The sequence below is a fragment of the Lontra canadensis genome, unplaced genomic scaffold (assembly GCF_010015895.1).
Source record: "Lontra canadensis isolate GAN:19392208 unplaced genomic scaffold, GSC_riverotter_1.0 scaffold169, whole genome shotgun sequence".
Classification (NCBI taxonomy): Eukaryota; Metazoa; Chordata; class Mammalia; order Carnivora; family Mustelidae; genus Lontra; species Lontra canadensis.
Genome location: NW_022631163.1, coordinates 2,171,758 through 2,179,928, shown reverse-complemented (window position 1 = coordinate 2,179,928; position 8,171 = coordinate 2,171,758). Strand labels below are relative to the sequence as shown.

At 53.5% G+C, this 8,171-nt stretch overlaps 1 protein-coding gene across 3 annotated transcripts in view; it reads left to right on the top strand.

Annotated features, from left to right (window-relative positions):
• The first annotated feature begins 2,053 nt into the window (after positions 1-2,053).
• DLGAP4 (DLG associated protein 4) overlaps positions 2,054-8,171 on the top strand; it is a 139,476-nt gene continuing 133,358 nt past the window's right edge. For all 3 annotated transcript variants that reach the window (XM_032845798.1, XM_032845799.1, XM_032845800.1), the window contains exon 1: positions 2,054-2,153. The gene's annotated coding sequence lies outside the window, so the exon portion shown is untranslated. The remainder of the gene's footprint in view (positions 2,154-8,171) is intronic.

Sequence of the window (8,171 nt, the reverse complement as noted above, 5' to 3'; positions counted from 1 at the left end):
AGCCATCAGCACAATCCATTTTAGAACATTCTCATTATTCCAAAAAGAAACCATGAACCACTTAGCCATCACCCCCGCCCCAAGCTCCCCACTGACAATTACTAATCTACTCTCCGTCCCTACAGAATTGCCTGTTCCAGACATTTTGTGTAAGTGAAATCATACCCTCTGTGGCCTTTTGTGACTGCCTCCTTTCACTTAACATAATGTTCTCAAGGTTCATCCCTGTTGGAAGTCTCAATCTTTAATACCAATAGAGCTGCAGAGACCTGAGAGGCTGTCCTGTGTGCTCCTCCCACCTGTTGTAAAGCGGGGACTCTGGGCAGGGAGGGGGCCAATGTGCTCTGGTCCTGCAGAAAGAAAGTGGGAGAAAACCCCCAGATCAGGGTCCCCGCCCTCCTGCCCTGCACAGGACACCTTCCTCTGTTACCACCGCTTCTCCCTCCACTTTGGCTCTGGCTGATCTTGGCTACAAGTGACAACGTGGTTGAGAAGGCACCCTCCCAAGCATGGCTTTCCATGCACTGGCAATTTTCACGCCCCATGGTGTATCTTGAAATCTTGTATGCATCTATAAGAATTTGTGTGCACTGATTCAGGACTGTTTGAGAATTTGACATTTTTTCTGCTACTTAAACATTTTTTTGTCAAGACAGTTATGCCTGTTTTTCCTGGTTGGTGATTTTTTCACTGGGGGAGACAGGGCTAACTGAGTGCTGGTCTTGGCATTGGAAGCCCTGCCTCTTCCTCCGTGTGTACCTGTGGGTAATTGCTGAATCTGCTTGAGCCTCAGTTTCCCCCCCCCTTGAAAAGCAGGGATAACACGGTGAGGAGCGGTAAGGAGCACAGGTTATGGGCTTGGCACAGAGTAGATGCAGCTATAGGGAAGTCAAGAGGGCTTTCCAGGTACTTGGGGTAACCAGAAGAGGAAGGTGACCCTTCCTCACCATCAGCTGGCCCTTTCTCTAGGTTCCTACAGCGCCTCCCCTCTCAGGGCTGAGGTGGAAAGCTTGGGTTCAGATCCTAGCCCCCACCTGGCTTCTTGCCCCCACGTCAGCTCTGTCTCCTCTGTGTCTGAGTCTCTCCACCTGTAGAATGAGAGGCTGAGAATCTTCCACGGAGGTCTCCAAGGTAGCCAAGAGGCTCCTGGGAGGGTGTTGTGGATTGGAGGCGCCTCCTCCTTCTCCCAGGAGGGCCTCGCTCCTGCCAATTTAAAGTTCAAACCAGGAGCAGTGGCACCTGTTTGGGAAGGGTGGGTGGAAAGGGACACCTGGCATCCCTCTGCCTCTTGCCCAGTGCGTTATGTGGGAGGTGATGAGCAGCGACGCCATGAAAGGCCTCCTGCTGAGTGCAGGGGACCGGGCAAAGCCTCTTCGGAGGGTCTTTCTCAGGCACATATGCCAGGCCTTGTGTTCTCCCTCCAGTGACCTTCTCACTCCTCATTAGCACCCTCAGAAGAGGCCCTCTTATTCCCATGGGACAGAGAGGAAACTGAGGCTTAGAAAGTGGCAGCTGCCTGTCCAGGGTCGCCCAGCGAGTTCAAACTGGGATTCAAACTCAAGCCTGTGTGACTCCAGCCCCTTTCCCCTCTCCCTGCCATCCAGGGAAAAGAAGGGAAAAGCAAGACAGTGGCAGGGAAGATTGGAGCCTTTGGAACCCTGGCTTCCTGGCTGCTGTGGGGATTCTGTGGGTGGTGGGAAAGGCATCGTAAATATGCATGACATGTAAATACGCCTCTGAAAAATAATGTGGGGGCCCACATGAGCCAGGATGCCAGAGTGCTCTGGAAAATGTAGTGTTGTACAAACACTTGGGTTTCTATGATGATCGCTCCATGGTGTCTTCCTCCCCAGTGTTCCCAGGGCCGGTCCGGGCATCTCGGGGTAGAGGGTTTATTCCAGGCACCTCCTCATTGACATTATCCCCCATTCCTACAGACGCTGGTGCCTCCCTCTCCGCCAGGTGCTGGGTGGCCAGAACCGGGTCTGTCCAGGCGCTGGAGGGCCCCTGTCCCCTGCCGCTTCCCGCCAGTCTCTGATTGTGTGCCCGGAGGGATGTGTGTGCCAGCCTTTGGTCCAGTGCCTGCTCCCGAGGTGACGCCTGCTGCTTCCCGACTGGTTCCCATTATCCCTCTGCGCATAGCTCCCTGGTTGGTAAGTAATGGCGTCCGCAGCTTGGGCACACAGAATCGGGGTTGCTCCCTCGCCCGCCCACGCTCTGCATGCCTGGGAGATGCCCAGCCTTCCCCCCCAGTGGCGCCCACGTGCTGGCAGAGGGACCTCGGTGAGAGCTTTTCTTCGTCTGGGCCCAATTCGTAGTTCAACTGCTTGTCGTGTTCAGTCCTCCCAACACCCCAGGAGGTGGGAACAGTAATTGCGCCTGTTTTCCGGGAGGGGAAGCCGTTGGCCTGAGGGTGCGCACAAGTCCGGCTCCGTTGCCCTCGGAGGCCAGCTCTCGCCACACCTGAGGGGCTTGGGCCGTGGGCAACACGTGCTCAGGAAGGCGAGGGGAGCAGTGAGCCATGCTGGGAGCCACAGAGGGGCTGAGATGAGGCCATCAGAGTTCCTGAATCTTGGGGAGCCCCCTTGTTCTCGCCCCTCTAACCTGTTCCACCCACACTCCTCCAGTCCCCGCTTTGCCTAACCCCAAATGGGACGGGGTGGTGCACCCCGCGTCTCTCTGCCCGTCTGAGGGCGCCGCAGAGTACCCACACCTGGTCCCGTCGTCCTTGGCAACAGCACGCCCCCACCCGGTGGCAGCTACGGTGCCTGACCCCCACTACCTTCTTGCACCTCACCCTCCTGCCGCCTCCCAAGGCTGCTCCCAAGGCTGCTCACGGATGAGGAAACAGAGGCTTCCAGCAGCTCAAGGGGCTTGCCCGCGGTCACCCCCCACCCTCAGCTCGTTTAGGATCTGCCTCCTTATCTGGCCTCAGCTCCTCACAGGTGAGCTAGGACGGCTTCATTCCCCAGTGGACAGCCAGCAGCGGGTACAGCGCCCGGCGCAGAATGGGTACACAGTGATAACTGTGGAAGGAAGGCAGAGGGAGAGGAGAGAAGGCACTCTCCCCTCCCTCCACCCGGACACCAGCAGGCCCCCAGAGCCCACTGGCCTTTGGGCCAGCTGCTGGTCCCTGCTGCTCCCAGAGAGCTCGAAGTCAGCTCAGGTCAGCAGGATGGCCAGCCCCTCTGGTCTCAATTCTCTTATCTGCCAGCAGCTGCCCGGCCTCCCTGATGGGGTGGTTATGAGAAGGGAAAAGACTCGTAAATATGTATAATATGCAAATGTCATAGGATAATAATAAAAAAAAAACATGAAGTTTGCTGTATATAATGTATGTAGAAGGGCTTCCTCTGTGAGAACAAGTTGCTGCACACTCGTGTAGTGCCAGCCTCATTAATAACTGGGAAATGACCCTATTAATTAGCTGCTCCCTAACCCCACTCCCCCAGACTGGCCTCCGCCTGCTGTAACGACCACAGACACCTATTGCATTTGGCTGAGATGCTGTTGCAAGAAAAGAAGTGATAAGGGTATCATGGTCTGAGAGCTATGAGTGTCTGTGGGATGTCATCATTTGCCAGCACTCCCGGTCATGCCCTGGGCTCCGCGTGACCTCCCTAGGGACTGAATATAGAGCTTGAGCAACCTGAACCACGGCAAGCATTTCTTGAGCAATGACTGTGGGCCTGGCCTGACACTAAGTGCTTCGTTTTCTTCTGATCTCAGTTAAACTAGCAATGACCCTATGGGAGGTCGAGGCATGGGAAGACTGAGGCACATGGACCTGGGGCACAGGGCTTGGGCACCGACATCCTGGTCCTTCCTGAAAATGACCGCCATTCAGTGCCCACGCCCATCTCCCCCAAGCCGGGCATGGCCAGAGGGGCAGGACCATGGCCGCTGACATAACAGCATGGTTGGCAGTCCCTGGCGTGTGTGGCCCAGTGACGGAGAACGGGATTCCTTGGCACGAGTTGGGAGAGCAGCCGTCAGCATTGTGGGAAAGATGGAGGCTCGGGTGGGAGCGAGGGAGGTGTTACTTGCTGCTATTTTGCTAACAAACTGGTTATTTAAAGATTAGCCAAAGCCAAAGTTGGGAAACCGGATGGGGAGTCTCCACACCCGGGGCAGAGGCGGCAGGGGAGGGGGGTTCTGGGAGCCTGGTTGGGTCAGGACAGAGTAGCCACGTGTTTTTTTTTTCTTCACTTGCTTTTTATTAGTCATAATAGCAACAGAGTCGGGAAAAGGATCACCTGTGTGAGGAGAGGCTAGAAGGATGGGGGGGCAATGTAGGCTATTCATTGACCCAGGTGGTGGTGGCACAATGCTTTATTTTATGATAATTTATTGCAGTCCACATTTTTTTTTCTAAAATTTTTTTAAATTTATTTATTTGACAGACAGAGATCACAAGTAGGCAGAGAGGCAGACAGAGGGAGAGGGGGAAGATGCGGGGCTCGATCCCAGGACCCTGGGACCACGACCCAAGCCAAAGGCAGAGGCCTTAACCCACTGAGCCACCCAGGTGCCCCTGCAGTCCACATTTTTAAGAAAGATTTATATTATTTAGAGAGAGCATGAGCAGGGGGAGGGGCAGAGGGCAAGGGCGAGAGACTCTCAAGGAGACTCCCTGCTGAACACAGAGCCCAATGTGGGACTCCGTCTCACAACCCCGAGATCGTGACCTGAGCTGATATCCAGGGTCAGATGCTGGACCGGCTGAACCACCCAGGCGCCCCAGCATTTGCTTTGTGCACTTTTCCCTCTGTGTTCTATTTTGTTGTCAAAAGGCTAAAAAGCACTTATAACAGTAACACTATTTATTGAGCAATTGCTAAACGTCAGGCTCTTTGCTAAGTATTTTACCTCATCTTACGGAATCCTCACAGATGTTGTTATTGTGGCCTTTATTCAGAGGAGGAAATCAAGGCTCTGAGAGGCGAAGTTACTGGTTATGGGGTCAAAGAATGCTCCGGGGAAGCGGGGGGCAGATGGGATGAGAAACCGGACGGGCTGACTTGGCCATCACTACCCCATGTTTGGGGAGGGGGGACCAGGAATTTTGCCCAAAAGGGCAGAGGGTTCCTGCACCTGTTCCTCCGATGCATGTCAGTGCCTCTTGCATTGTTAAGGCTTGGAGGGCAAGCAGGTGTCCGTGGCCGTGGGCAATAGATGTGTCTGGGAGACTGACCCTGAGCAGAACATTAGCCATTTGAAGGCTAGGAATGGGCCATCTCTAGGGACAGGCCAGCGAAGGAGGCCAGGGCATACACAGGAATCATCCAAGATAAAAAGAGGTTATCTAGGTGAAACAGAGTCAGACCCAAACTCGGGACTAACTGCACGGGGACCAAACTGCCATTTCCGGAGGACCTACTCTGTGCTAAACACATTCATTATCTTTTTTAATCTTCAAAACCACCCTGTGAGATCAGTGGTATTGGCCCCATTTTACAGATAAGGCGACTAAGGCCTTGAGAGGGGAAATGACCGGCCCCAGCCCACACAGCCAGGGAGTGGGAGAGCTGCTCCGTCACACTCCAGTGCCCTGTGTCCCACGCATGCAGCAAGCGCTGCTTGGGGCTGGGGTCCTGGCACGTCAGGCACCAGGCACAAAAGCTGCAAGGAGCCCATGACTGTGGGTCCCTGAACTGGTACTGGGGATGTGGCTGGGGAGAGGGCATCTCCAGACCCTGATGCAGGGATGCCCACTCTGAAGAGTGGGCACCAGCCGCAGAGGCGTTCCCGCCTTCCCAGGACATTTGTCGATTGCCTGTCCCTGCTAGTCTCTGCTCTCACAGAGCACACAGCCTTGGGGAGAGACAGATAGTACGTGATCACCCAAACAAGTAAGGCGCATGGGAAGTGACTCCCATCAAGGCAGTGGAGGAAATTAGCAGGTGATGTTGCAAATACAGACGGGGGTCAGGGGGACCTGACTGATGTGCTCCAGTCCCAGATGGCCTCTCTAGGGGTGTGACCGCTCGGCCGGTGCCTGAAGCATGACGGGGATCCCAACGTGCTAGAGAATGTTCACTGGGGACTGTTGACCGTCGGAGGACAGTTGGGAATAACCTATATGTCCATCACCAGGAGACTAGTTCGATCCATTTACTGAAGTCCTCCAATGGTGCCCACTGTTGCTGTTAGGAATGGGGCTGCGGCCTGAGATTCCCCACTGCGGAAAGAACTTCCGAGTATTGTAGAGTTGGGGAAAAAAAAAAAAAAAGAGGTTATAAAACAGCATGGGCAGCATGATATCATTTTTTAAGAGCTGCATGTGTTTCTGAAAACTGTTCACAGTGGGGGCATGGGAGATCTTTGCTGTCTTCTTTATACTTTTCTAGATCTGGAGTCCTTTCTGAGTGTTAGGACTTGGTGGGGAGGGACAGGGGGTTTGGGCTCCCACAGTGCTGCCTGAGGCAGCTCTCTTCTCCAGCTGCCTACCGCAGTAATATGGGGTGAGGCAGGGGCTGGGGCATCCAGCAGATCTGGGCCGTACCTTAGCTCTACCTTTTCTTGGCTGTGTGACCTTGGACAAGCCACTCTCTCGCTCTCTGAAGCGAAGTTGTCCCTTCTGTGAAACAGAGACAAGAACAGCATCCGAAGGTGGCTGTGGGGCTTTCGTGAGTTAAAGCATGTAGAGGACTAGAACAAGGCGGGTGTCGCATCACTGGGGGCAGCTGCTGTTGTCACTGTGACTGCGAAAGGTGACAGAGACTGTGTGCTCGTCACATCCTGCATGGGCTCTCAGTGCTGACTGGTCCCTGAGGCTGGTCTCTTCCCTTGGTCACTACGAGTCAGCCTGAGCTGGGCGATAAGGCCCAGGGAGGTGGGGAGCTTAGCCAGGTGCACACAGCTGGCTGGACCCTCCCACCCCCAAGGTCTGGCTACCCCCCAACCAACTCGCTTGCATATCTGTCAGTGAATATTTTTGCCAGAGATGCTGTTATGGGGCACCCCTAGCCCTGGATTTGCTTTTTCTGATAGCCGCAAAACCTGCCCAGGAAGACAGTTGCTACCTTTCTAGACACTCAGAGAATCTTAAATCTCAGGGAGAGAAACTTCTAGTTGTGAAGTCAAACTCCTGGACTCATAGAATCTTAGTCACAAATAATCCAGCAAGAGCAAACATGGGCCTTTTACAAGTAAGTTTACTGAGCCTCTCCTGATGATGGTCACAAATGAGAAACTACCCAATTATCTATCAGCTAGAGATGGTTAAATAAATCACCGTCCAGCCAGGTGCTGGCAGTCTCAGTGACTGTAGAGACAAAAGCCGTAGATCTATACTTGTTGACATGGAAACAAGTCCGTGGTGCATTGTTAAGGAAAAAGGAGGTTACAGAATGGTGGATATTGTATGATCTCATTTTTGTTAGAAAAAAAATACGTATAAATACATGTGCGCTCCTGCTCGGAGAAACCCCCAGAATGAAACCATCAAACTGTTCGTGGCAGGTTCCTCTGGATAGTGAGACATGAAGGAGCCCCACTGTTATTTGTGCTCGCATCATTTTGGTACTTTGCAGATACAAGTGACAGGAAACCCAGACCAAACTGATGTAAACAAAAATGGAATTTATTGGCTTGAAATTGTCCAGTCCAGATGTAAGTCCGGCTCCTCAGAATCCAGGGGCTCAGCAGAATTCAAGGGCTCCCCAGGGCTTGATTCTCCTCCCCATTTCTCACTCTGCTTCCTCTGGGTTATCCCTATGTTCTTATAGGGCTCTATCATATAGGCGATAAGGAGCCATCCTGAGGAATAGGCAAGACTCAGACACAAGGCCCAGGACTGAGTGTTCACACTGACTGGTCAGATTTGTGGATGTGCCCCTCCCCCCCATCAGTTGCTCTGATTGGCAGCCGGGCCTGTGCACCCCTCTCCACCCCAGCCGGAAGTGAGTCAACACCACCAGTACTATGTAGACTGTGGCCTCAAGAAGGTCTAACAGTGGGGCGCCTGGGTGGCTCAGTGAGTTAAAGCCTCTGCCTTTGGCTCAGGTCATGATCCCGGGGTCTTGGGATCGAGCCCCTCGTTGGGCTCGCTGATTGGCGGGGAGCCTGCTTCCTCCTCTCTCTTTTCACCTGCTTCTCTGCCTACTTGTGATCTCTGTCTGTCAAATAAATAAAATCTTAAAAAAAAAAAAAAAGGTCCAAAAGTGGCC